The sequence below is a fragment of the Myxocyprinus asiaticus genome, chromosome 6 (genome assembly GCF_019703515.2).
Source record: "Myxocyprinus asiaticus isolate MX2 ecotype Aquarium Trade chromosome 6, UBuf_Myxa_2, whole genome shotgun sequence".
Taxonomy (NCBI): domain Eukaryota; kingdom Metazoa; phylum Chordata; class Actinopteri; order Cypriniformes; family Catostomidae; genus Myxocyprinus; species Myxocyprinus asiaticus.
Genome location: NC_059349.1, coordinates 8,117,391 through 8,144,791, shown reverse-complemented (window position 1 = coordinate 8,144,791; position 27,401 = coordinate 8,117,391). Strand labels below are relative to the sequence as shown.

The 27,401-nt window shown below is 43.2% G+C and overlaps 6 protein-coding genes across 9 annotated transcripts in view; 3 read left to right on the top strand and 3 right to left on the bottom strand.

Moving 5' to 3' along the window:
* Nucleotides 1-27,401, bottom strand: part of LOC127442865 (gastrula zinc finger protein XlCGF57.1-like) — a 228,733-nt gene that overhangs the window by 46,111 nt on the left and 155,221 nt on the right. The gene's annotated exons all lie outside the window — the stretch shown is intronic.
* The window catches only part of LOC127442936 (gastrula zinc finger protein XlCGF8.2DB-like), a 426,143-nt gene that overhangs the window by 300,785 nt on the left and 97,957 nt on the right, over nt 1-27,401 (top strand). The window lies entirely within an intron of this gene.
* Nucleotides 1-27,401, bottom strand: part of LOC127442957 (gastrula zinc finger protein XlCGF8.2DB-like) — a 261,498-nt gene that overhangs the window by 143,088 nt on the left and 91,009 nt on the right. The window lies entirely within an intron of this gene.
* The window catches only part of LOC127442902 (uncharacterized), a 163,455-nt gene that overhangs the window by 46,249 nt on the left and 89,805 nt on the right, over nt 1-27,401 (top strand). The gene's annotated exons all lie outside the window — the stretch shown is intronic.
* The window catches only part of LOC127442873 (gastrula zinc finger protein XlCGF57.1-like), a 291,640-nt gene that overhangs the window by 202,746 nt on the left and 61,493 nt on the right, over nt 1-27,401 (top strand). The window lies entirely within an intron of this gene.
* Nucleotides 7,206-27,401, bottom strand: part of LOC127442916 (oocyte zinc finger protein XlCOF20-like) — a 169,366-nt gene continuing 149,170 nt past the window's right edge. Inside the window, exon 4 of the transcript XR_007897549.1 lies at nt 7,206-7,259. The gene's annotated coding sequence lies outside the window, so the exon portion shown is untranslated. The remainder of the gene's footprint in view (nt 7,260-27,401) is intronic.

The following is a 27,401-nucleotide window of genomic DNA, read 5'->3' as shown; positions in this document are numbered from 1 at the left end:
ATTTATATTCAGTAATAATCTAGACACACTTATTTCATATTAATACATTAAAACGATCTCAATCATATTAAAACATTGTAGGAACACATTTAAAATAATTTCAAATCAAGTTGGAATGTTTTGTAAAGTTCTAAACTCAAACTCTGAAACTCTGAAACACACAAACCTTACTGCAGTCAAACAACAACAAGAAAAGTCACGGCGCAGCCCTGATGACGTCACTATCGCACATGGCGGTTCAGAGAAACAAATAAAAGTCGTTTCACTCCGAGACTTTTTGACTAAAACCAGAAATTAATATAATAATAATAATAATAATAATAATAATAATAATAATAATAATAATAATAATAATAATAACAAAGTTGCCAGTGTTGGTAGGCAGTTTTCATTCTTTGTTTAATATCTCTTGTGTAACAAACAATAACATAACTCATTTAGGTGCAAATTAAAGTTTTAGACCTTTGGTATAATAATAATATCAATACATGCAGTGTCATATACTGTTTATTTCCAAAATTTTGAGATTGTTTGCACAGGCTGTGGGGTTAAACTTAGTTTTAAAAAGAAAGCAACAGAGTCGATAAAAAAGAGTTTATTTCAAATCAAACAAACAAACTGATATAATAATTTATTATTATTAATATGATTATGATTCATTTGAAAATTTAATAATGGGACTATAATGGTTGTGACACCTTTTTAAATCATTTAAAGGGATAGTTCACCCAAAATTTACTCCTTTTTTTTCACCCTCATACCATCCCAGATGTGTATGACTTTCTTTCTTCTACTGAACACAAATGAAGATATTTAGAGGAATATTTCAGCTCTTTAGGTCCATACAATGCAAGTGAATGGTGGCAAGACCTTTCAAGCTCCAAATATCACATAATGGCATCATAAAAATAATCAATATAATTTCAGTAGTTAATTATATGTATTCAGAAGAGATATTATAAGTGTGGGTGAGAAACAGCTAAATATTTAAGTCCTTTTTTTCTATGAAACTTCACTTTCACATTCTGAAAGTCAAAGTGGAGATTTATAGTAAAAAAAAGTACTGAAATATTGATCTGTTTCTTATCCAAAGTGAATGCAAATGCTTATATAAGTAACAGCTTTGGGAAGTTATGCATTGTAATGGAAAATTATTAAGACTTTGTATTCTACTGTTTCTCTTCTTGGTACTTTGTGTTCTCTCTGTCTGTTTTCTCTTTTTCATACCAAAAGAGTGTCCTTTATTTGAATTCTCCCTCCTTATTCTGTCCAGCAACAGCATTAGTAGAGTAAGACACAAGATGTTCACGCGCCCGAGGCATGGTCGAATCATGGACACTGAGTGGTCAGTGCAGAGAGGAGCCAGTCTGCGCCTGGCACTGGGTATCACAGAAACCACGCCTGACAGAGTATAAGGCAGAGGACACAAAGAGCTCTTTGCTCTTCGCCTGTGGAAACCTTTGATTTATGTATGGTGATTAAGACTACTTGAAAGTATTATTAAAGATCCAGAAATACATTTTCTGACTCTGAGTCTCTTATTTTATAGAATTTCCACAACAATCTTGGGGTAGTCGGGCAGGATTGTCAGCTGATTCTGCAATGCACTCAGTGCCAAATGATGAAAACTGTGTACAGTCAGGGTTAGAGTCCCTGTAGCCTGAACCTCCCCCACAAAAGAGGGTAAGACATGGGAACCTGAGGGCAGAGTTGGATCAACGCACGATCCACGGAGTAGAAGAATAAGGAAACAGCAAACAGACTTAAGCAGCAATTCTCTTTCTGGTAAGAAAATTCCATTGTGATTCTCAATAGATGCTAATTTTTATAATTGTTATTTAGTTGAGGAAAGACCAGGGTCAGAATAGCTGGTCTGGGACCGGAACAGAAATTCCGCTGTGATTCATAATTAGGGAAATTTAAATCTTTAATTAAGGAAAGACCAGGGCTGGAATAAACGGGATTCTAAATAATTGCTGAAATTATTTTAACCGACGGGTTACTATGGCAGGTCTGGGACTGCTAGAGAATTGCCTAAAATGTGTTCGAACAATAGTAAAAAAAAAAAAAGAAAACGAAGGGGTAATAGATGAACCAGATCTGGGATCTCCAAATAGCAAATACATGAAAAAATAATTATGGCAAAGTCTGCTGTGATCAACTACAAGTCTAAGTAGTTGAATGTGGATTTTCAAAAACAGGAAATGTCAGCACACGACATTTGAAACAATTAAAAGAAAGGTTAGAGGAGAAGGAAAAGAAGAGTAGGGAAGAACATAGATATGTCAAAAAGGAGGCAGAAAAAGCATGTAGTGTTTCAGGCAGACTGGAAAACATATGCAGACTGGCTCACAGAAGCAAACATCAGGGAAAGAAAATGTCAGGCAGGGACAGAAAAATCTAACAACTTGTCTCAGTGTCTGAAGTACTCAGATGATCCTGATCTGAACTTAGCTACCACTGGGCACTGCCGAGATCGGCAGAACGAATGATCAGATGAAACAGCACAAGACGAGGCAACCTTGGGGTCGACAATGAAGCCCCAATCAGCTAGCATCTCACCATCACTGCCGCCACTGCCACCGCCACCATCGTATACAGTAAACGTGAAGGAAGGAACTGGATTACCATATACAGAGAAACTGCAGCTGACTTCACCATCGCATACGCGCCAGGGAAATGTGTACAGTGGGCTGCAAGACAGTTTTTCAAAGTTAGTGTCGTCACCAAAATCACCTCGAAGCTTCTCTGACACAGATGTCATTTACATGCCACAGATCCAAGTGGCTTATGGGGAGAGTGGAACTCAGTATGTGTCCCATCCATGGACTTTTGCAGACATAAAAGAAGTGGCACAAACCCTCCCAGATGTGGAGGAAGTCGGGGGTGAGGAGAATGCCAGACAACTGCAGTAGCTGATTACGCAGTTCAGACCAACAACAGGAGAAATACGGTGACTGCTTGGAACTCAGATGAATTTGAAATGGGGAAGAGTGTCAGTAGGTTTCACTACGGAAGATTTGCAATATGATCATGATGGACGGGACACTGATTAAATGACTTATGTGTGCAGGCTCATTGACCGAATACGGACTACATTTCAGAGACGTATGGATTTGAGGAAAATTTCAGCCTGTAAGCAGGGCCCAAATGAATGTGTTTATGACTATCTGACATGACTTACGGAAATGCATACTGCCCACAGTGGTATAGACAGGCCAGCAAACATGAACAAAATGTCTCTGTGGGAGGCACATTTGCGGGATTGGTTTGTGGAAGGATTAAGACCGGATATCAGGGCTCATGTTAGAGACCACTGTGTGGATTGCGACACAGGATGATTGGCTGATCTTGAGAAGAGTGCTGTGCATGACGCAAAGGCCCTGAATGAGAAGTCAATAAAGAAGGAAAAGACTAAGGCGGCTAGGCTGCAGATGGCTCAACTGAACGCCCTCTAGGCTCAGGTGCAAAAAGGAACATGAGGACGTGGGCGAGGTCGATGGCAAGGCCAGGGATGTGGCCAAGAGCGCAGTGATGGCTGTTTCCTCTGTGTGGAGATGGACCAATGGGCTAGAGACTGTCCAAAAAAACAAACCCAAGAAAGGATTATCAAAGGACGAGGATACTTAAGCTGATTGACTCCTGGGGGGGCTGGGGATGGATCAGGCAACTTCTGAGGAAACCCAGCCAGAAATTTTGACACGTGAGCAAACTCTTACACACACTCACATGCATGACACACTATACACCATGTTTTCTGATGGGACCTATAGGGCGATGCCAAAACTCACTTTGACCGTAAGAATCATACCAGTCATATTTCTGGGAGACTCTGGTGTCATAGAGTCAGTCATAATGACAAAGGAATTAAACCCAAAGCCAAAGTTAAGTGGCAGATTTGTAAAAACAATTGGGGTTATGGGGAGTGTTGCAAAAGAATATTATACAACACCTTTGTCTGTGACTGACAATTTAAAGGGCAATATCAAACAATACTTTTTGCCATCTGACTGCTGTTCAATACATTTTTGAACCCCGTTTTAATGTGCGTTTTGGGCATCTGTTTGGTAGCAGGCTCCACAGAGGTAATTGTGGCCAGGGAGGAAATTGTTGACCCACCAGAAAACATGATGGCAAAATGCAACATAAACACACATTTATATGCTTATGAATGGCAACTACACATTGACATAAAGAACACAGTAAGAAGTGAGCTTGTAAAACTGGCATATATGCACATGAATCATGAAGGAATATGGAGATTGATTCATTGCATTGTACAGCATTTGTATCAGATGTGCCAGACAAGCAGTATGAGAAAGGTTGGTTGAAAAGCGAGTGAGGTCTCATTGGTTGAAAACAGATTGGTTGTTTTGAGCTAAGGATAAGTGTGCTGTTGGAGTTCGGCTGCCCAGACTCGCAGAAGAGAAGCAGTATAGGGTACCCAGTGCCAGACAACATATATCATTGGCCAAAGGGAAGATACTTGAATGAGAAAATATAGGCCCATGGGTGAAACAATGTACATTTGCGGATGACTGGACTAAAGTAGGCAACTCAGATGTGTGGCATAGTGTACAGATCGATCGTTTCAAAACAGAATGTCAGCATAACATAGAAACCGAGGGGCATTCAGATAGTTCAGTAGACATGTGACAAACTCTCTCCGTCATTCGTCATGCTGGGGGAACTGCCTCCTGAGCTAGCTGAAGTACCAAGTGATTTGTGGGCCTAAAGCAAATATGATGTGGGATTACTGAAAAAAAGATGCCCAGCATCTCCAGTACGAACTCCAATGTTTCCTGTCAAAAAGATTTGTGATGCTGACCAGCCAACAGAATGGAGATTGTTGTGGAATATTGGAGTCTCTTTCCCCCTCAGTAAGAAAACTCTCGAAGTCAGGGGTTCCAGATGTCAAAGGTTAGACTTTAGTGAGCAAAACAACAAAGCCGAGATGCCAGCTGTATCGTCTAATCCTTTCATTCAAAGCTTAATTGTTTATACACTTCTGTTGTCACACATTACCTCATAAGCACACCCCTCCTGTTATCTTAACCAATAAGCGTGCTTCTCCACTCTCCTTGTTCACCACCATTATTTCACAGACTCTCTGACTTCTTTTTAATGGTGGAATTCTGGCAGATAATCTATTTATAAAAATAACCTTTTAAATTCATTTATTGTGAGAGTATACATTTTTCATAATACAATAACTTTAACTATTGTCTGTGGTAATCTTTAACTATTGTCTGTGCCATTCAGTGCTTTGAAGAGTACTCTCTCCCTAGTACATTTCTGTCATGGCTGAGTGCCCAGGTTTCTCTCAGCAAGGTCACGAAGACCTTACAGTCTCATTCTTATTTTCCTGGATAAAAATAATGCTCAATCTATTCTATTTAAGCACTTTTTCTATGTTTGATATATAAAAATACACTATATATTCCCTCCTTTGAGACGTATTAAAAGTCTCACCTCTATTGCCCTTACCCAGAGTGCAACCTCACAAGTCAGTCTCCTTCATTCCTACCAAGTGATCAATATAAGTCACACATTCCTCTAACAATGACTGCTCTTATGGATCTGCACTCTGGAGGAGGCAAATGTGCCTCCACATTTGGCTAGTAAGGAGTAAAAGATCTCATCTCCCTAACTAAGTTCTTTCTTGGGGGTGACATCAATCAAAAACAAATCAACTACTTTTATAAAAGCATGTGCGTGCAGATTTAGCCTTGCGTTATGTAGAGTACATTAGTGATTAGACTTACTTCAGTGATTAAACAATATCAGCATATTACTCAGCATATGATATGTCCCACGGTGCCAGAGGAACTCACAGACATTTCCGGTAGCCTGGAGTGCTATCTGGTGGTGTTGGAGCAGACAGCATGTTTTTAAACCACCAGTTGAGTCTTGCTCTTGCTGCTAAGCACTGAGGTGCTCGTCGAGCCTTTCTTCATTTTGTGGTGTCTTATCCTCTGGCCCTCCCGTGGAACTTCCAGTGTTTTTTAAGTTTAAACATGCATACTATATTTCTTTCAACAACAATTTACTTGGCTAATAGTTCCTTCAGAAATTATTCAAACAATAAATTATATTCAGGGAAAACATAACTTGATTAAACAACGAATATCATAAATTGAATGATTAAAAGAAAAGGATAAATGACTTCAGAAAAATTCTAAAAAGTAAAAGAGTAATAACTTCAGGAAGGGGCATATGCCAAAATAATAAACATAACACCCTCTATCTTCCTGCCTACTCTATCCAATCTAAAGTTCTGCCTAATTTTGTGATAAAGAAAATAATATGAGTATGCTGACTCCCTTGCTATCCAAAAACAAAAGAAAATTGAAAATAAAGAGTCAAAAATAAAAGGCTCCCCTTCCCCACCACTCTTGTGTAATTCCAGGGTTTTACTAGAATTCGTCCAGCTCATCCAGTCCAGGGCCTATGGTATATATGGTGGCCCCAATGTCAATTCCAGATGGCTTTACAAACACACTGCTCATCTGTTTGGCTGCAGCACTGGCCAACACTGATCTGAGGAGAGGCACAACACAACAAAACAACAACACAAAAATAACAACAGCTATGGATATTATTACTCCCACTTTAGTAAGCCATTCTTTCCAGAATCCAAATCATTTGTCAAACCAATTTCCAACCATGCCATTTTACTTGTAGGTCCTAGTTGTTCTCCTAAGGCCTTCAATGTGTCATCGGTGTAATTGATGCATTTTTGCTGATTGTAGTAAATGTAATTAATCCATTCTGTATTCTTATTAACCGGTATCCATACAAATATAGACTCAAAGCCTGATTTTACTTCATCTCTAGCTTTAAATATATGAGGTATTCCTCTTGGTTGACGAACTGCATCTAAGTATACATCAGGGTCTGGCTGGTATGCTCTTTTTTTTCTGTACAGTTTCTCTAGGTTCATCCAGGTTTTCAGATTATTTTAGTTTCCAGTCTAATATTGTTATTTCTTTCACTAATCTTACTCTGTTACACCCTTGGGTAATGTAGCCCACACTCGTCTTCCTCCACAGATCCAAGAGTAGTCTGCTATGGCTACTGTTTGTTCCTCAAATGTTCTTATCCTAGGAAAAACTAGAGTTTGGTTTTCACAATTTACAAGGCATCCTTCCCCATTTGTATTAAAGCATCCTGGGGCTTTGTGGCTGTTGCAAATGGGGCTTCTTTTATTGTACAATTTTGTGGACCAATATCCCTGTCGTTTTCTTTTTTGTAATCACCTCCCCCCTTGCGCAATGGTCAAAACCATGTGCATCTGAGATTAGAATAGTAAGGAGTGCTGATGGAGTAATCATGTGTCCTTCATGTGATCGCCATATACCATTTACATCTCTGCTGGCTGTTACACATTTATACAGTTTCTGTTCCACCTTCTCTCTTTCAGCTGGTCATCCTGACCCAACTTGCTTCACTGATGGCAACAGCATGACTATTTAATTTTATATACATAAAGCACACTGTAATCACCTCATATGGTTACATATTTGATATTAACTAACAATCATTAATTTCTGCATTAATTTGTTTAGTATATTAAATGATTTCCCTTATTACAGTCATTGGATACACACATTCTTGTAAGATGGGAAATGTGTGCACACCCACATTCATTAGTTTCATCTCGTTTCTAGCACTAATTAACGCACATGGGTCCTCTGCCTCCTTCAGGCATGTACCAGGCAGAGCCTGGCTTTGTTCTAATTAAAAACATTAGATCATCCTTTTAGCATCAATTCACAATTTGTTTCTGGGTCATACACAGAAAGGGTCATCCACAGAAAGGCTGTAATTCTCCCTAGAGAAGTTAAACTGCCACAGGTGTTCCTTATCTTAAAACTCCCTACTCATTCGCTTATCACATACATCCCATCTCCTCCTGTTTCCCAAGGTCTCTCACTGTCTGTGTCACATCAACTCATTTTCCCTTGACACAGAAAGGCCTTACACAGAGAGAGACTGCAAGCCAAGCTGTTTTCCATAGTTTCAGACTGCATCAGAGTAAATCAGAGTATTAAATCAATGAAAGAATGATTAAATATGTAACACATCATTCATCTCTTCATACATATCTTCACTGGAGGAATCAATTTCCTCCCAATTTGGTCTTTCTGTCCATCCAGGGTAATTGTCATTGTATTGCATTTGACCATTCACATTGATCAGTGTCATCTGCTGTCGCTCGGATCAAGAATGATTTGATCAATGGTAACACACAACAGAATATTATTCCTCTCACAAGAATTGTTGTTTCAATCATTATACCAATTTTAGCCAACCATGCACTCCATTTCTTAAACAATTCCATTTAGATTGCTAAACAAACAAGACAAGCAATCTTAATCTTTGTTTTCTTTTTTTCCATTCTTCATTACTATTAAAATGTACATGAGTTAAATAAAAGCATAAGTAAAAGTAATAAATCATCTTCCAATCTAAATTAATTATCATTCATACTTCTTGAATAAGTCAGGAACTCCTTTGCCTGCAACGGCTCTCAAAACTTTACCTCCAAAACCAATCTATAAATAATCTTCTACACAGGGTATGATCCCCTGATGGCACAGTGACAGAATGCTTGGTATTTAATACTGTGATAAGTTGTTTTAGTAAAGCGGTTATTAAAATGCAGTCGGGTTGAGTGGAACTCACAATTTTTGAGCAGGTCTCTTCTAGACCTCCCTTTTGATGCTTCTGACCTAAGAGCATTCATCCACTTCCTTAAACCCATATCAAACCTTCTTGGGCAGGTTTCCGGGGCGGTAATGCCCTGCCTTAGGTTGCCCCCCCCTTTTTGCAATTGGAGAGTCTTACCCGTCATTGGGTCATCACCTCTTGCCACTGGTCTCGATACCGCTCAGTCCTATTAGCCAATCCTTAATACTTTGGTATCAGCAAACAGATATTTTCTTTTGTTTCAGGGAGTATCACCTGAGAACCGTCACAGCCAATGGAACCATCTACAACTGCTTAAATATGGAGACAATTCAAAACATGGTTAAATTCACAAAACATCATTCAAAATTCAACAATCTATTAAAACTGTCCAAATTAAAGGTAAAAGTAAGAATGCTAAAATTGAACTCCAATACAGATCACCAATTTCCATTCAGGTTTTATTTCTGCTACTTTAGCAAACATCACAAAAGACCATGTATCGTGGTTGGGACAAACGTCAGAACAAAACAAAATATAGGTAGCCCTAACAGAAAAGTGAGTAAAAGTTTAAACAGGATAAAGAAGTAAAGAGGCACAATGGAAATTCAAAAAATCTCTTTCTTGTGTTTTGAAATAATTGCTCAGAAAAATACACGACATCCTTTTAATTTCTTATGACTCTTACTTTTTTTATATCCAAATATTTCAGACTGAAATCAACTTATCCAGAGAAATTTTAATCCACATAAGAAATGGCAAATCAGTATTGACTACCAGCAGTAATGAGAGTGGGAGGACCAATCGGATAATAGCCCACATCATTTTCAGTCTTCTTTTTTTCTCCGGATTTCTTCTGCAGTATTAGCAGCTTCAATATATCATCTGGCCCAGCCATCTGCAATGGTGAGAGACTAGTTCCAGAATGAGTTAGTGAAACAACATACACATGATGACAAAAGAAGGGTAAAACATATTTAGTATCAGACACACACAGAATAGACACATGAATATGAAGTTATTAACATTCATAATTGAGGAAATCATGTTCAATTTAATTTTAATGTTTCTCCATGGGTTTCACCAACGACCAATTTTTCCTTAGCATTTTTAATAATTTTTTACAATCAAATACATCAAAGATATTTCTTAATTCTTAAAATCAGAACTTCTAGCACGAATAACATTTTGCATTTTATGCACTTCCAAAAGAAGAAAACTTCTATTTTATTAGATATCAGAGCATCTGAGCAAAACTGTTTACAGTGTTTGCTTAGTTCTGCCTCCTTATTGGAGGTTGGGATTTTATTTTCCATTTTATCTGGCATGATTGGTTGCAGATCAAACCCAGGGAAAAAGCATCACAATGTTGGCAAGACTGCCACACATAAAAATCAGAAAACCAGATATTAAGAGCACAACTTCAAAGGATTGGAACTGCAGAGAACATGAAATGATCCAAATCATTCTTAAATTTATTTTCCTTAAATTTTTGTCTCAAAGGCAGCTTCTCAATATACCCATGATCAACCAATGCCAACACTGTTTATATAAAACAAAACAAGAAAAATAAATATCTAAACTAAAAGAATCTGCTATCTATCATTTCTAAATTCGGGGTGCCCTTGTCTGAGTGGAGACACCAAGAGAGATGAGTTTTCCCATTCAAAGTCTGTAGACAATTATTTGCATGCCATCCTTCCAGAGTATGGGGTGTAACCCCTCCCACTCACTCAATCTCTCCATCAGACAGTCCCTAACAAAATAATAAACTCTACCTTATTTTTGTTGGTTGATCAAGTTTACACAGATAAAGTTGCAACTCACATGTAAATTTGTTATCCAGACATACTAAAACACATAGGAAATCAAAAACAAAACAGTCATGGGTTCTTACATTTAAATCAAGACTTTACAGTGTTTAATTTAATATTGTTCAAAATTGTATTCTCTTATAAACTGGACCAGACAGAACGTAAAACAGACACATTAATGTGAAGTTTCCACATTTAAGGTTTGCTTCTCATACTCAAGTTACAACATAGAATTTGGTTTTGGAAACATTTTTTCTTTAGTCAGTTTCACCTTTTTCCCCCCTCTTTTCCATTTCTTTGAGATCTTATCAATTCTTTACTCAGTGGATATCTAGATGTTAGTATTTCCACTGAAGTGTTTGCCATAATTATACCTTATTGTAATGTAACACTTATCTTCAATACAACTTGTGTAAAATCCAATTATTTAGTTGACTTTAAAGTAATACACTGGACTCAAAACTTTATTGTTTGTCCAGATAATGTGATACAAATTTTAACCCTAAGCACAGTTATACCACTTCATCTCTCAGTTTAGGTAATCTTATATTACGCTTCCTTCATGGCATGAAAAGAACTGTAACAAGTCAGACACAGTGAAGATCCATGTGTAGAGTTTAATAGAAATCGTAGTTAAACGGGCAGGGGTCAAAACCAGGTAAGCAATCCAGAGAAACAAAAAAAGACAGTAAACAAAGGGGTAATCCAGGTACAGGCAAATCACAACAGGCAGGCAGTAGATACAGATAATGCTCAGAAATGCAAGACACTGGGGTGAATTGGCAAGACTTCGCAGTGAAGTGCAGTGACAGCAGAGACTAAATACACTGAGGGTTGATTAGTGAATGGGATTCAGGTGTGAGAGTCAGTGGCAGGAAGGGGATTCTGGGATGTGTAGTCCGGGTAGAGGTTAATACTCAGGGGAAGGGGGATCTTGTGTGAACAGACAGAGAGGATGTGACAGTACTCCCCCTTTGAGGACCCCCTTTAGAGCATCCAGGGGGTCTGCCCCGGGGCCTGGGAGCCGGACGGTCAGGATGGGCTAGGTGAAATTCCGAGATGAGAAGTGTCCAGAATGTCTTCCGAAGAGACCCAAGATTGTTCCTCTGTTCCATAGCCCTCCCAGTCTACAGATATTGTAGGACTCTGCCCCGACGTCGAGAGTCAAGGAGTGTTGACCCCGTAGGTGATCTCCCCATCAAGGTCAAGAGGAGTGGAAGGTTGTCGGTGGAGGCACTGGAAGACTCAGCCACCGGTTTGAGAAGAGACACATGGTAAGTAGGAGAGATGCAGAAGTGAAGAGGCAGTTGAAGTTTGTAACATACAGGGTTAATTTGTTTGATTTTGAATGGGCCCACATACCTGGGGGAGAGTTTTTTGCAGGGTAGCCACAGACAAAGGTCTCGGGTGGACAGCCACACTCGTTGGCCTGGACGGAGAGTTGGGAAGGGTCAACGACATCGGTCAGCCTGTATCTTCTGCTGACGGATGGCTCTCTGCAGGTGAACATGGGCAGAATCCCAGACTTGATTGCTGCGCTGCATCCAGTGGTTAACTGCAGGGAACTCCGATGGTTCTCCCGACCAGGGAAAGAGCGGAGGCTGGTATCCCAGGATACACTGAAACGGGGTCAAACCAGTAGAGGAACTGCGAAGAGAGTTTCTTGCATACTCTGCCCAAAAGAGTATGCAACACCAATCATAATGGTTAGAGAGACAGAAGGTGCGGAGATAGCGATCTACATCTTGGTTTATGCATTCAGTCTGGCCATTCGACTGAGGATGATAACCGGAAGTCAGGCTGACGTTGACATTCAGAAGTTTGCAGAACTCCCTCCAAATCCGAGAGGTAAATTGAGGTCCTCTGTCAGAGACGATGTCATCTGGTAAACTGTAGAGCCAAAACACTTGATGGAAGATGGTCTCAGCCGTCTCAAGAGTGGAAGGTAGTTTCTAGAGATGACAGGCTTTGGAGAACCTATCCACCACCACCATGATGGTTGTGTTCTCCTGAGACACAGGTAAATCAGTAAGGAAGTCTATGGCAGTGCAAGACCAGGGACATTGTGGGATGGGTAAGGGGTGGAGGAGTCCCGCTGGAAGAAATCTGGAAGATGTAGTTTGGGCACAGATAGAACACCCCTTTACATGCTGAGCATGTCTCGTGACAGGGAAGGCCACCAGAATTTATTCTGAAACAATTGTACGGTGCGGTTCTCACCTGGGTGACCAGAGCTCAAGGAAGTATGGTCCCACTCCATGACTTGAGGACGGAGCTTGGCAGGAACGTAGACATGGTCTCTAGGGCAACCTGGTGGGGGATGTTCTGTCAGAGTGGCCTGCTCGATGTCCTTCATGATGTCCCACTGAACAGGGGCAGTGATCACTGATTTGGGCAGGATGGTCAGAGGGGACTCAGGAGATTCAGGGGAATAAATCCGAGAGAGGGCATCAGCCTTAATGTTCATAGACCCTGGACAATACGTCACAGAAAAGTTGAATCTGGTGAAGAACAGAGCCCAACGAGCTTGTCTTGTGTTGAGTTGTTTGGCGGAGCGTAAATATTCCAGATTGCAATGATCAGTGAGGATGGTGAATGGGTGTTGGGAATCCTCTAACCAGTGGCGCCATTCCTCAAGCGCATCCTTCATGGCCAGAAGCTCACAATTCCCCACGTCATAGTTCTGTTCTGCAGAGTTGAGTTTGCGGACCGAACTCTAGGCACATTTCGCTGACAGAGAATGCTTGCAGGTCTCCTACCCTCTTGATGGAAGGCAGTCAGGAGGGCAGTCTTCAAGGAGAGTGCCTTAAGCTCAGCTGACTGCAAAGGCTCAAAGGGGACTTCATATTACATTCATATTCATATAACATCACACACCTGAACTGTATATACTACAGTGGTGTGAAAAAGTGTTTGCCCCCTTCCTGATTTCTTATTTTTTTGCATGTTTGTCACACTTAAATGTTTCAGATCATCAAACAAGTTTAAATATCAGTCAAAGATAACACAAGTAAACACAAAATGCAGTTTTTAAATGAAGGTTGTTATTATTAAGGGAAAACAAAATCCAAACCTACATGGCCCTGTGTGAAAAAGTGATTGCCCCCTAAACCTAATAACTGGTTGGGCCACCCTTAGCAGCAACAACTGCAATCAAGCGTTTGCGATAACTTGCAATGAGTCTTTTACAGCGCTGTGGAGGAATTTTGGCCCACTCATCTTTGCAGAATTGTTGTAATTCAGCCACATTGGAGGGTTTTCCAGCATGAACTGCCTTTTTAAGGTCATGCCACAGCATCTCAATAGGATTCAGGTCAGGACTTTGACTAGGCCACTCCAAAGTCTTCATTTTGTTTTTCTTCAGCCATTCAGAGGTGGACTTGCTGGTGTGTTTTGGATCATTGTCCTGCTGCAGAACCCAAGTTCGCTTCAGCTTGAGGTCATGTACAGATGGCCGGACATTCTCCTTCAGGATTTTTTGGTAGACAGCAGAATTCATGGTTCCATTTATCACAGCAAGTCTTCCAGGTCCTGAAGCAGCAAAACAGCCCCAGACCATCACACTACCACCACCATATTTTACTGTCGGTATGATGTTCTTTTTCTGAAATGCGGTGTTACTTTTACGCCAGATGTAATGGGACACACCTTCCAAAAAGTTCAACTTTTGTCTCGTCAGTCCACAGAGTATTTTCCCAAAAGTCTTGGGGATCATCAAGATGTTTTCTGCCAAGAATGAGACGAGCCTTAATGTTCTTTTTGCTCAGCAGTGGTTTTCGTCTTGGAACTCTGCCATGCAGGCCATTTTTGCCCAGTCTCTTTCTTATAGTGGAGTCATGAACACTGACCTTAACTGAGGCAAGTGAGGCCTGCAGTTCTTTGGATGTTGTTGTGGGGTCTTTTGTGACCTCTTGGATGAGTCGTCGCTGCGCTCTTGGGGTAATTTTGGTCGGCCGGCCACTCCTGGGAAGGTTCACCACTGTTCCATGTTTTTCGCCATTTGTGGATAATGGCTCTCACTGTGGTTCTCTGGAGTCCCAAAGCTTTAGAAATGGCTTTATAACCTTTTCCAGACTGATAGATCTCAATTACTTTCTTTCTCATTTGTTCCTGAATTTCTACTACAAGCCCCCTCTCTCTGGGCGAGGTGTGGTCTCCACGGTGTCCACCCCTTGGGAGGGACACCACCCGACTAGACCTGGTCGGCCCGGTCGGGGTCTCAAGATCACGTGAGAGTAGCCCGGACCGAACTCTAGGCACGTTTCGCTGACAGAGAATGCTTGCAGGTCTCCTACCCTCTTGATGGAAGGCAGTCAGGAGGGCAGTCTTCAAGGAGAGTGCCTTAAGCTCAGCTGACTGCAAAGGCTCAAAGGGGACTCTCTGTAGACCCTGAAAAACTACAGAGAGGTCCCATGAGGGAACGAGGCACGGTCTGGAGGGATTCAGCCTCCTGGCGCCTCTCAGGAACCTGATGATCAGGTCATGCTTCCCTAAGGACTTACCGTCCACTGTGTCGTGGTGTGCTGCTATAGCAGTTACATACACCTTCAAGGTGGAAGGGGATGGCTGCTCTTCCCACCTCTCCTGCAGGAAGGAAAGCACCGATCCGACTGCGCATCTCTGGGGGTCTTCCCGTCGGGAAGAACACACCTTAGCGAACAGACACCACTTAAAGGCATACAGGCGCCTCACAGAGGGGGCCCTAGCCTGAGTGATCGTGTCTACCACCGCTTAGGTCTTCCGCGTCCCGTCCAGGGGCCAGACATGGAAATTCCAGAGGCAATTTTGGAGGCATCTGTCGTGACCATGACGCACCTGGAGACCTGCTCTAGGGGAACACCTGCCCGTAGAAACGTGAGGTCGGTCCAAGGGCTGAAGAGACGATGACAGATCGGCGTGATGGCCACGCGATGTGTCAAGCGGCGCCATGCCCATCTCGGGACTCGAGTCTGAAGCCAGTCCTGAAGCAGTCTCATATGCATGAACCCGAGTGGAGTGGCCACCGCTGAGGATGCCATATGCCCCAGCAGCCTCTGAAAAAATTTCAGTGGAACCGCTGTTTTCTGTTTGAACGCCTTCAAACAGGTCAGCACCGACTGTGCGCGATCGTTCATGAGGCGTGCCATCAACGAGACTGAGTCCAACTCCAAACCGAGAAAAGAGATGCTCTGAACCGGGAGGAGCTTGCTCTTTTCCCAGTTGACCCGAAGCCCTAGTCGGCTGAGGTGCGAGAGCACCAGGTCCCTGTGTGCATAACACATCCCGAGAGTGAGCTAGGTTTAGCCAACCATCGGGATAGTTGAGGGTGCGAATGCCCACTTCCCTTACCGGGGCAAGGGCTGCCTCTGCGATGTTCGTGAAGACGCGAGGGAACAAGGACATACCGAAAGGGAGGACCTTGTACTGATACGCCCGATCCTCGAATGCAAACCACAGGACGGGTGTGTGTCGAGGTAGAATCGAGACGTGGAAGTATGCATCCTACAGGTCTACCACCACGAACCAATCTTGATGCCGGATGCTCGCTAGAGTGTGTCTTTGTGTCAGCATCTCGGACGGGAGTCTGTGTAAAGCCCGGTTCAGTACTTGCAGGTCCAAGATTGGCCGCAACCCACCGCCTTTTTTCGGTACAATGAAGTAGGGGCTGTAAAACCCCTTCTTAATCTTGGCCGGAGGGACAATCTCATCAGACGTACTGGCGGGTGGGGCGGAGCGGTGGGGCGGAGCCTGAGGTGCCACACCGTGTCGTGGCCGTGCTGAGTTCAGGGACATCTAAGTACTTACCTGGCTCCTTGTGACCACCCCCGGAACAGCCTGGGACGGGGGAAGAAGAGGCCTGTCCTCGTGACCCGTGGAGACTGTCACATCAGGGGCAGATTTGTGCCACAGCTGGGCGCTCAGGGGCGGAGAGACCGCTGCTGGAGCGCCAAACCTGCCAAATAGAGTGGTGGACGGTGGTCGTGATGATGGCTGTGCACACCAGATATGTGACCCAGGGAACAAGGAAACCGCTCTTGCTGAACTCTTGGGTACTGCAGCCACTTGGGCATGCAGCGCAATTAAATGTAAAGTAACAAAAGATTCTCCTCCCGGCCCTCGACCAGGGATGGAGTGGTCTGCTTACCAGCTCCAGAGCAGCAGGTTTCTTCGTTCCTGGGTCGCCTGTCTCAGGGGTGCTTCGAAGCCTTTCGCGGGTTCTTGGCGGCCACGAGATGGGTAGCGTCTGCTTCCTGCGGTGGGCTCCACACCAGGGCCGGGCCACAGGGGCGGGCTGCACCGGAGCAGATGGGGATGAGCAGATGGGGTGCGGGATCTTGAGCCGTGCCGGGGCAGGATGTGCCGGATAACCTCCGTCTGCTGCTTCACCGCTGAGAACTGCTGGGCAAAGTCCTTGGTGTCGCCGGACTGGCCAACTTGGGAAATGGGGGCAGCGAGGAACCGTGCCTTGTCGGCCTCTCCCATCTCGACCAGGTTGATCCAAAGGTGGCGCTCTTGGACCACCAAGGTGGACATCGCCCACCCGAGAGACCTCGCCGGGACCTTCGTCGCCCGGAGAGCAAGGTCGGTCGCTGAGCGCAGTTCCTGCATCAATCCCGGGGCGTAACTACCCTCGTGCAGTTCCTTTAGCGCCTTGGCGGACTTGCAGGAGAGCCATGGCATGCAGGGTGGAGGCGGCTTGTCCAGCGGCACCGTAGGCCTTGGCCATCCGAGACGACGTAAACCTACAGGCCTTGGACGGGAGCTTTGGGCGCCCATGCCAGGTGGTGGCGCTCTGCAGGCATAGGTGCACCGCGAGCACCTTTATCCACCGGGGCCGCCCACCGTCGTGGGTAGTGAGGGTTGGGAAGCTGAAAGATCAGGACCGGGCAGTAAAAAGTGCCTCCCACGACCTTGTCAGCTCTTCATGCACTTCCAGGAAGAAAGGAACGGGGTGGGGCATTGCTTTGAGCGGTGCCGCGAGCCCAGGAACCAATCATCAAGCCGCGAGGGTTCAGGGGAGAGCGGAGGGTTCGACTCTAGCCCGACGCTCGCGGCTGCCCGGGAAAGCATGTCGTCATCTCTGTGTCAGCCTGTGACTGGGCGACCGCACCCGAAGGGAGGAGCCCAACTGAGGTTTCCGCATCCAACTGGACGAGCCCGCTCTCCGATGCTGCGCTCGAGAACTCATCACCTTCATGGGCTCCGAATAAGAGGTTGAACTCGCTGTGAGACGAGCCGGCGGACTCATCTGGAAGCTCGATCGGGGCAGACGAGCGTGCTGGGGAATGGGAGGTCCGTGGGGGGATACCCAGCGGAGATGGTCCCACTGGGGTCCCCAAATCGCCCCCAGTGCTAGCCGTGCTGGCCTCATACCCGTGGGTAAAACGACCGAGGCGGGAAGATTCTGGGGTGGCTTGCTTTCTTACGAAGGTAAGCCGCGACCGCATCGTTGCCATGGACATGTTCTCGCGATGAGTACATGATCCATCCACGAACGCTGTCTCTGCGTGAGCAGTGCCCAGACACGAAAGACAGTGATCGTGACCATCAGAAGGCGAGAGGTAACGAGCGCAACCAGGAATAACACACAAAGGAAAGGCATCTTTAAAAAGACGCGTCTTTAAAAAGACGTTCTGTGTGTGCCACTCTTTTACAGAAATATACTCTTTTAGAGAAATATACTCTTTTATTTCTGCCGGAGCGCCCAGGTGCATTCTCTGCAGTGCACCAGTGCAGAGGAGGGAGAAGCCACTGAAATGCGCCGTCAGATCCAGCAGAGGTGATTGAACGGTCGTGGGAATTCAGCTCAGTGAGCATGACCATTCAGCTCCGAAGAGAAAATCTGAATGAATGGTTGCATACCAGCTCCTTTTATACCCGTATGTCCGGGGGATTGGCATGCAAATACCACTCGCCAATTTTCATTGGCCTTTTATCAAAGACCAGAGGTGTCTCAGGCTCCCAAGAGTGACCCCTAGTGTCACTACATCAACACAACGTCGAGTGAGTGACAGATAGGGAACTGACAGTTAGTTTATTTATAAAAATAATCTTTTAAATTAATTTATTGTGAGAGTATACATTTTTCATAATACAATAACTTTAACTATTGGCTGTGGTAATCTTTAACTATTGTCTGTGCCATTCAGCACTTTGAAGAGTACTCTCTCCCTAGTACTTTTCTGTCATGGTTGACTGCCCAGGTTTCTCTCAGCAAGGTCACGAAGACCTTACAGTCTCATCCTTATTTTCCTGGATTAAAATAATGCTCAAACTATTCTATACAAGCACTTTTTCTGTGTTTGATATATAAAAATATACTATAATATATAAAAATATACTATAATATTTGTTCAAGAGTTGAAAGCAATTAATGCAGCTGTACACACTCGAGCTCCAAATGTTCCAAACCCACACACCATATTATCACAAGTGCCAGCAAATAGCAAATGGTTTTCTTTTGTAGACTTATCTAATGCTTTTTTCAGCATTCCAGTTGATAAAGGCTAGCAATACTGGTTTGCTTTATCATTTAAGGGAAAAACATACACATGAACCCGACTGGCTCAAGGGTACTGTGAAAGTCCAGCAATAGATAATGCAGCATTGAAAGACAACCTTGAGAGCCTCACATTAAAAGGAGGAAGTACACTTCTGCAATATGAGGACGATTTGATGATCTGTTCTCCCTCAGAGGAAGCATGTAAAAAGGATACTCTAGCTCTATTAAAACATCTAGCTGAAAATGGGCATAAAGCAAGCCTAGCAAAGTTGCAGTGGGTAAAAAGCAAAGTAACAGTTTTGGGTCATGTGATCACAGATGAGGGCAAATCCCTCTCACCCAAGCACATTGAAACAATACAACTTGTGCCAAAACCACTGACAAAGAAACAAGTGATAAGCTTTTAGAGATGACATCATACTGTAGACAGAGGTTTCCAAATGATGCTGAGAAGTTGTCTAGTATCATACATGGTAAGGGCTTAGCTGCAAATGACAGCATTAGCAGGACAGAGGAAGCTGAGGAAGCATTTGTTCAGTTAAAATTAGCTCTGCAATCAACTCCCACATTGGGCCTACCAGACTTGACAAAACCATTCACTCAGACAGTGGATGAAAAAGAGGGTAACATGACTTCAGTGCTATTGCAAAAACATGGGGGTAAAATGAGACCTGTGGCATATTTCTCATCCAAATTTGACCAAAATGTCTGCGTGCAGTAGCAGCAGCAGAATAAGCATTTCTGGCTTTGAGGGACTAAGTTGGTTACCAACATTTGACTCTGTTAGTACCACATTCTGTGTCTATGATACTATTTGAGCAAAAAACAGCTCAACTGTCTGCAGCTAGGTGGTTAAGGTATAATACAGTTTTGTTAGATAATGGCATAAGTCATTGTTATGCCAATGATACACAGCTGTATGTCCCACTTAGTTCTGATGATTCATATTCCAACATTTTTAAATGCTTTGAGGATATTAAATGCTGGAAAGCAAGAAACGTTCTCCAGCTAAATGAGAGCAAGACTGAAATTGTTGTGTTTGGCCTCCCTAGTGCTGTCTCGGATATCACTATCAATCTAACAACCCTGTCATTAAATGTTCACCCCTTTGCTAAAAACTTAGGAGTGATCTTTGACACGGCTCTAAATGTTGAAAAACAGACAAGTGCTGTGGTGAAGGGCAGCTTTTTCCAACTCCAAGGTTGATTGCTAAATTAAAACCATTGCTCTCATTTAAGGATTTGGAGATAGTTACTCATGCCTTCATCTCATCCAGACTTGACTATTGTAATGCACTGTACATGGGTCTTGGTCATTCATCTCTGTATCGCTTGCAGTTAGTCCAAAATGCAGCTGCTAGTTTGCTGACTGCAATAAGGAAGAGGGAAAGTGTTTCACCTGTTCTAGCATCTCTTCACTGGTTACCAGTCCAATACAGGATTCATTTTAAGATTTTGTTATTTGTTTTTAAAGCTATTAATGGTTTAGCCCCATCTTAACTCTCAGAATTCCTTAGTCATCAACAATCCTCCAGGACTCTCAGATCCTCTGATAAACATCTCCTGCATACACCACACTCATGCTTTAAAGGGGATCGTGCCTTCTCCGTAGTCGGCCCTAGACTATGGAATAATATACCTCTGGACATCAGATCCGCTCCTACGCTTCACACTTTTAAATCACATCTGAAGATGTATCTATATTCTTTGGCTTTTGTATGAATGTATATTGTATTGTTTATTGTTTTTAATGTCAGTCTTGTTTTTTATTCCCTTAATTCATTGTTTTATTTGCCCATGTACAGCGCTTTGGTATACATTTGTTGTTTTTAAATGTACTCTATAAATAAATTGACCTTGACCTTGACCTAGATATGCCAATTATCAAGGTTAAACAATGTACTGTCTTAAACCCAGCTACCCTTCTTCCCACAGCTCATGACGGAGAACAACATGTCTGTGTAGCTGCAATAACTGCTGTTTGTTCCCCTAGGCTAGACTTGAAGGACACGCTTCTGCAAAACGCAGATCTGGAATTGTTTGTTGATGGTTCAGCTTCAAGAGACCCAGCCACTGGTAAAACTAGACTAGCGTTTGCCATAGTGACTTTAATAAAAATACATGGAAAAAGAATGGTTGTGTGTTCAAAAACGGGTTGTGGTACAGACCAAACAATAAACCATGTTTACCACAGTATTTCTTACCACATTATGCCAAATTTACTCATGGTAAAGACCATGTGTCAAAAGGAGGGATGATGGCAGAAATAAAAAGATACTGGTTCACAAAAGGGCTTTCCAATTATGCTCAAAAATATTGCCAAAGTTGTGTGATCTGTGCACAAAATAATATTGGCAGAGACCAGCAAATGCCTGCCAGTGCACATTCCCCACCAGAGAGACCATTTGCAAATGGACTTCATTAAATTGACAACCAGTGAGGGAAAACAATATTGTCTGGTGGTGGTGGATATGTTCTAAAAATGGGCTGAGGCTTTTCCAACTGCAAAGGTTGATGCAGGGGTGGTTGCGAAGGCGCTCGTAAGAGAAATTATACCTCGAAGGGGAATTCCATCTAAAATTAGCAGCGATAATGGAACACACTTTGTGAACAGTGCCTTTATACCGTTGCTGAGTACCTAGGCATTGACATGAAAAAAGCACAGTGCTTACCACCCCTCCAGTGGAGGTGCAGTGGAAAGGGAAAATGGGACATTGAAAAACAAATTGGTTAAATGTTGTGCAGAAACAGGGCTCAGTTGGACTAAAGCTCTGCCTTTATCAATGCACATAAGGGCACGGGTGCGGAAAAGAAACAACCTGGTACTATTTTTGGGAGTAGCATACACCCCCTAAAGCAGCAGATACTCTGGAAGAGGTAATTACTGCTTTTGGAAAAGGTCATGAGACATCAGTGTATTACTCCCTGTTAATTCAAAGTCTGGGGGACGGAGCTTCTACTTCTCTCAATAGATTTGGGAGAAAGATTTCAACTTGGTATTGGAGGAGGGAGTGTGGGCTAGGATTCTAAAAAACATCAAGTCTGCATCTAGAGATGCAAGGGTGCATCTGATGCAATTTAAGATTTTGCATCGATTCTATTGGACCCTCTAGATTGTATAGGCTTGGTCTTAAAGACACACCCCCTGGTGATGCCAATCAGAAGACAGGGACACAACCCATGTTTTTTGGGGATGTGTTAAGATCCAAGAATTTTGGTTGAGGGTTCAGAGCTTCATGTGTGACGTAGGGGACACTCAGTTTTCATTTTGCCCCAGACTGTGTATTTTGGGTGATGGGGTGGTCCTGAATATGGGTGATGGATGTATGGAGAGCTTGGTCCTGACCGGTATGATGACTGGCAGATGGGTAATCCTCAGGGGATGGAGGTCATCTAATATGCCCTTATTTTGTGAGTGGTGCGTTGAGTTGGGCAGGGTAGCTGCGTTTGAGGAGATGGTATATAGAAGGCTAGGCAACCTGGATATATACATCAAGAAATGGGGCAGCTATCTAGCCATTTTTGGAAGGCTTTAGAGGAGGGGCAGTGGAGAGAGACTTTTTTATGTCTCTAAAACTTTTCTGCTGTTTTATTGTATATTTGTGTGTTTTTGTCAGTTGGCTTTTGACCACTGGGGTGGGGGTTAAAGTTCAGGGGCAAAAGTTATGATTTCATGTAATTTGATTTTGCCTTTTCTGTTATGTCTATTTGATTTACTGCATGGAATCAATAAAAAAAATGTAATAACAAAAATAAATAAATAAATAAATAAATTTCCCCTGCATTTGTACAGTATAGGATCCTCATCACTATACTGGGGCATTAGGATGAGCACCCCTGCTGGCCTCCCTAATACCTCTTCCAGCAGCAACCTTTATTTTTCTCCAGGAGGTCTCCCATCCAGGTACTGATGAATAGTGAGGTTGTGGTCAACAAATGGGTTGGCTCGGATCACGAGGAGTTCTGTCTTGGCAAGGCTGAGCTGAAGGTGGCATTTCTTCATCTAGGCCAAAATGTCCAGGATGCAGGCAGAGATACAAGCTGAGACAGAAGGGTCATCAGGCTGGAATGACAGGTAGAGCTATGTGTCATCTGCATATCAGTGGTAGGAAATGCCATGTGCCTCAGTGATTGGCCCAAGTGATATTTTGTATATCAAGAAGAGGAGGGGTCCAAGCACTGATCCTTGAGAAACACCAATGGTCAGCTGGTGTGACTTGAACACCTCTCCTCTCCAGGAGAACTTGAAAGATCTGCCAGTGAGGTATTACTCTTGTGGTTCACTGTGTCGAAGCAACAGACAAGTCAAGGAGGATGAGGACGGATGATTTGGAGTAAGCTTTTGCCAGTCACTGGGTTTCAGCTACTGACAAGAGAACAGTGTCTGTTGAGTGTCCTTTTTTTAATCCAGACTGATGTCTGTCAAGTAGGTTGTTCTGTGAGAGAAATGCAGACAACTGGTTGAATGTGACCCTCTCAATAGTTTTAGACAGGAAGGATAGGAGAGAGAGACTGGTCTGTACTTGTTGACTACTGTTGAGTTATGTGTTGATTTTTTGAGCAGTGGGATTACTCGAGCCTTTTTCATTTATTGGGAAACTTTCCAGTTGTGAGGGATGTGTTGATAATGTGTGTGAGTGTGGATAAGATTGATGGAGAGACAGCTTGCATAAGATGTGAGGGGATAAGGTCAAGTGGACATGTGGTAGGATGGTTAGAAAGAAGCACTTTGGAGACCTCAGTCTCAGAGAGAGGGGAGAAAGAGGAGAACAGAGGATGGGATATTGAAAGATAGTGGCAGTGGGTGTTAGGTGTAAAGAACTGGCTGCTGATGTTCATTACTTTGTCAGTAAAAAATGAGGCAAGTCATCAGCAGTCAGAGAAGTAGTAGGATGTGGTGAAGGAGGATAGAGAAGAGATTAGAAAGTTAAAAATTGCTTACTTGAATCTGAAGTATTACTGATCTTATTCTGGCAATAATAAATATCTGAAGTATTACTGATCTTATTCTGGTAATAATCAATTTTAATACAAGAAACGCTGGTGGAGAGGAGAGAAGTGATTGATACTTGCTCAGTTTTATCTGGGTCTTTTGACTTTCGCCACTTTCTCACTGTTCACAAAGTGTCTCTGACAGCCAGGGACTGGACGGTGTGGCATGTGCTAGCCTGGAGATAAGAGGGCAGACACTATCAAGACAAGACGTTAATGTTGAGCAAATTGCATTTGTAGCTTCATTTAAATCAAATTAAGGTAAATCATTAGTGTTGGGAAGGGAAGCAGAGATTATGGAAGAGGGAAGAGAAGCGAGTGGGTGAGAGAGAACGAAGGTTGTGGTGGAAGGAGACCTTAGGTGGAGTGAGACGAAAAGAAGAAAGGAGAGTGAGAGAAAAATGCATGAAGAAATGGTCAGATATGTATGTACATGGGCAGAGATACACCGAGTCAGACACAACACTGAGTAAATTCTAGATTGTATATGTATAAGTGACAAGAGAATTATTGGCAACACAATTACATGTAATGATGAGATCTAGCTATTTTCCTGCCTTGTGAGTTGCAGGGATGTCCAATTTTGTAAGGTCAAATGAGGTAAAAGAGCTAGAAAGTCAGTTGCTTGAGGTTTGCCCAGGTGGACCCCACGGACCACCAGCGGAGAGCCATCCTCTAATGTTCTAAGTTTGTGTTCTCCTGTTTATTGCTAGCCATGTGCTTCTTTTCTGTTCTAGGTAAATTAAACTTTTTCTCTGGGAAGCTAGATACATTTATGTTTATTATTTTGGCCTCAGCCCCTCCTGAAGTCTTTTGTTGCTTCCTTTAACAATTGTAAATAAAACTCTTATTTTAGCTGAAAACCTGTGTGGTGGTGTAGTGCTGGGACAGGAGAGGAGACATTTCTTGCCAGTGTTTTAAACTTTTTTATTCTATGTGGTGGAAATTCTGTAATAAAAGACTCAAAGACTGCGGTGCCGTTCTAATAAGTATTTAATAAACACACTTGCAAGTGGACTCATTCTCAGGTAAAGAGCAATGAGCCTCCAACCTCCTCAGCATTATATAGGCCACAAGATGCAGCTGGGCTCAATCATTCTTCACCTCTGACATGTTAACGCACACAGTATAATTTGTTTCTCTCTGGGGTTAGCCGCCCACACCCTTGTGACAGCTCTAACCTCCTCAACACTGTCTAAGTTATTTGTTAGATTAGCAAGACTTGTGGATTTTGTACAAGGCCACTCCACAAGTTTGAGTTCAGTCATGCACACAGAGAGAAACACAGAAAACACACAGTATACGACTATATTCACTTAAGACTTAATGTATGATTGTGATTACACATTACCTAGCATATGGTATTAAAATTTATATTTCAGTCCCTCCTGTGAACATTATATGTTTATACTAATGATTAGAAATGTTCTTCCTTTGAAAAAATTTGATTCATAGCATAATCATCATAGTAAAATCACATCTATTACAAAAATAGTGTTTTTTGGTTTGTAAGAAATAGCAAGCTTTTAAAAGAAACACACATTATTCATATTTCATCTTCAGATTCAGTATTTTCATGGAATCTGGAATTTGATTCAAATCAGGCTGTTTTTCAAGATCATATGGATCATAAGCTGGCATCTTTGTATATTGGCCTGCTAAAGAGGCAGTCAATCTTTTTGCCATATACTGCAGCAAGGGTATGATACAAAAGGATAGAGCAAACAACATCATTATCACAACAGGAAGCAGTGTCCCTAATCTAATTAATGTAGCCTTCCAATCTGATGAGAATATCCTTCTGGTGCTTTAGGGGTGTCATCTTGCCTCACTGCTTCTGCTGAGGGCCCTTCCTATGCTCAGGACATTGTTGGTTTCTTCAATAGGGCCAGGCTTCGTACTACCGAAAGTACACGCACCCTCCACCCTTTGGTGTCAGCTGAGGTTTGATGCACACTTCAGGTTCAATGGGCTGTCCTCTAATTCTGGAATCCTTCTGCAATGGCTTGCATGTATCCATGTGGCTCTCTCAGCGACCTTCACAGTGATTGCAGTTGTCAGCAGAACTTGGAACAGTCCCAACCACCTTGGCGACTTCCAATTCTTTCTGTGATCCTTTACCACCACCCAGTCTCTGGACTCAAGATCATGCAATTTCCCTTTCGCCTCTCTAGGAAGTTCTGCTTTCACCTGTCTATGAATATCACAAAGTACAGCAGAGAAGTTTGCATAATAACACAACATTTCATCCTCACACTGGTCAGTATCAGTCAACTGCCTTTTTTGTGGTCCAATTTGTCCTGGTTACTTGCGTAACCTCCGTTCCCTGATGGAGGGAACAAGACGTTGTGTCAATGTAGTGACACTAAGGGTCACTCTTGGGAGACCGAGACACCTCTGGTCTTTGATAAAAGGCCAATGAAAATTGGCGAGTGGTATTTGCATGCCACTCCCCCGGACATACGGGTATAAAAGGAGGTGGTATGCAACCACTCATTCAGGTTGTATGCTGAGGAGCCGAGACAAGGTCCGGCCATTTCAGCGGGTAGTTCAGCGTTGTGGCAGGAGGGACACAACGTCTCGTTCCCTCCATCAGGGAACGGAGGTTACGCAAGTAACCAGGACGTTCCCTATCTGTCACTCACTCGACTTTGTGTCGATATAGTGACACTCGGGGTCCCTATATGAAACGCCACAACTGGCTGAACTGTGTCACGTGAACTGGCGGTGTGTGATGGGTAGACCACTGTGTGCCTCATAGCCAGCACACCAGGCCGACAAGCAACCTCCCCCAACATAGTTATGAGTGTTGAACGGCCCTTTGGGGACAAGTCGACTGCCCAAAAGATAGAAACAGGCTAACCCAGTCGTGGCCTCTTTTCCCCTTCTTTTTTTCCACTCCCTAAAAAAGAAAGGGGATTATCTGACTGGGCCGCCAGGTCAAGTCGGGGGGTGTCCCTCCCAAGGGGAGGACACTGCAGAGACCACACCTCGCCCAAAGAGAGGGGGGATATTTAAGTGGAAAAAACTACATCACATGGTCTTTGATGATGATGTGGAGAGTCTCAAGGTAGATGCTACCCAACAGAGGAGGAGTTACTACAAACATGGAGACTGGGGCAAAGGGGCTCTGCCTAAGGAAGACACAGTTTGCCAACAGGGAAACGAATTAGCGGAAGATATATTTCGCATGGGGTTACCTTACAGGGAACCGCCACATGCGGAGCACCTACCCCAGAACAGGGCACTTGTACTGGGCCAGCAGTGAATCTCTCCGAACACTCGACTGCCACAGGGTTTGGAGGAAGTCAACCAGGGAACATAATTTGTGAACACTACTGGGAATTAATGGCGCACGTCTTCAGCTCAGAAGAGGTGAAAAGCACTATGTGCAAGCGATACACCCGGCTGGCTATCCCGGGC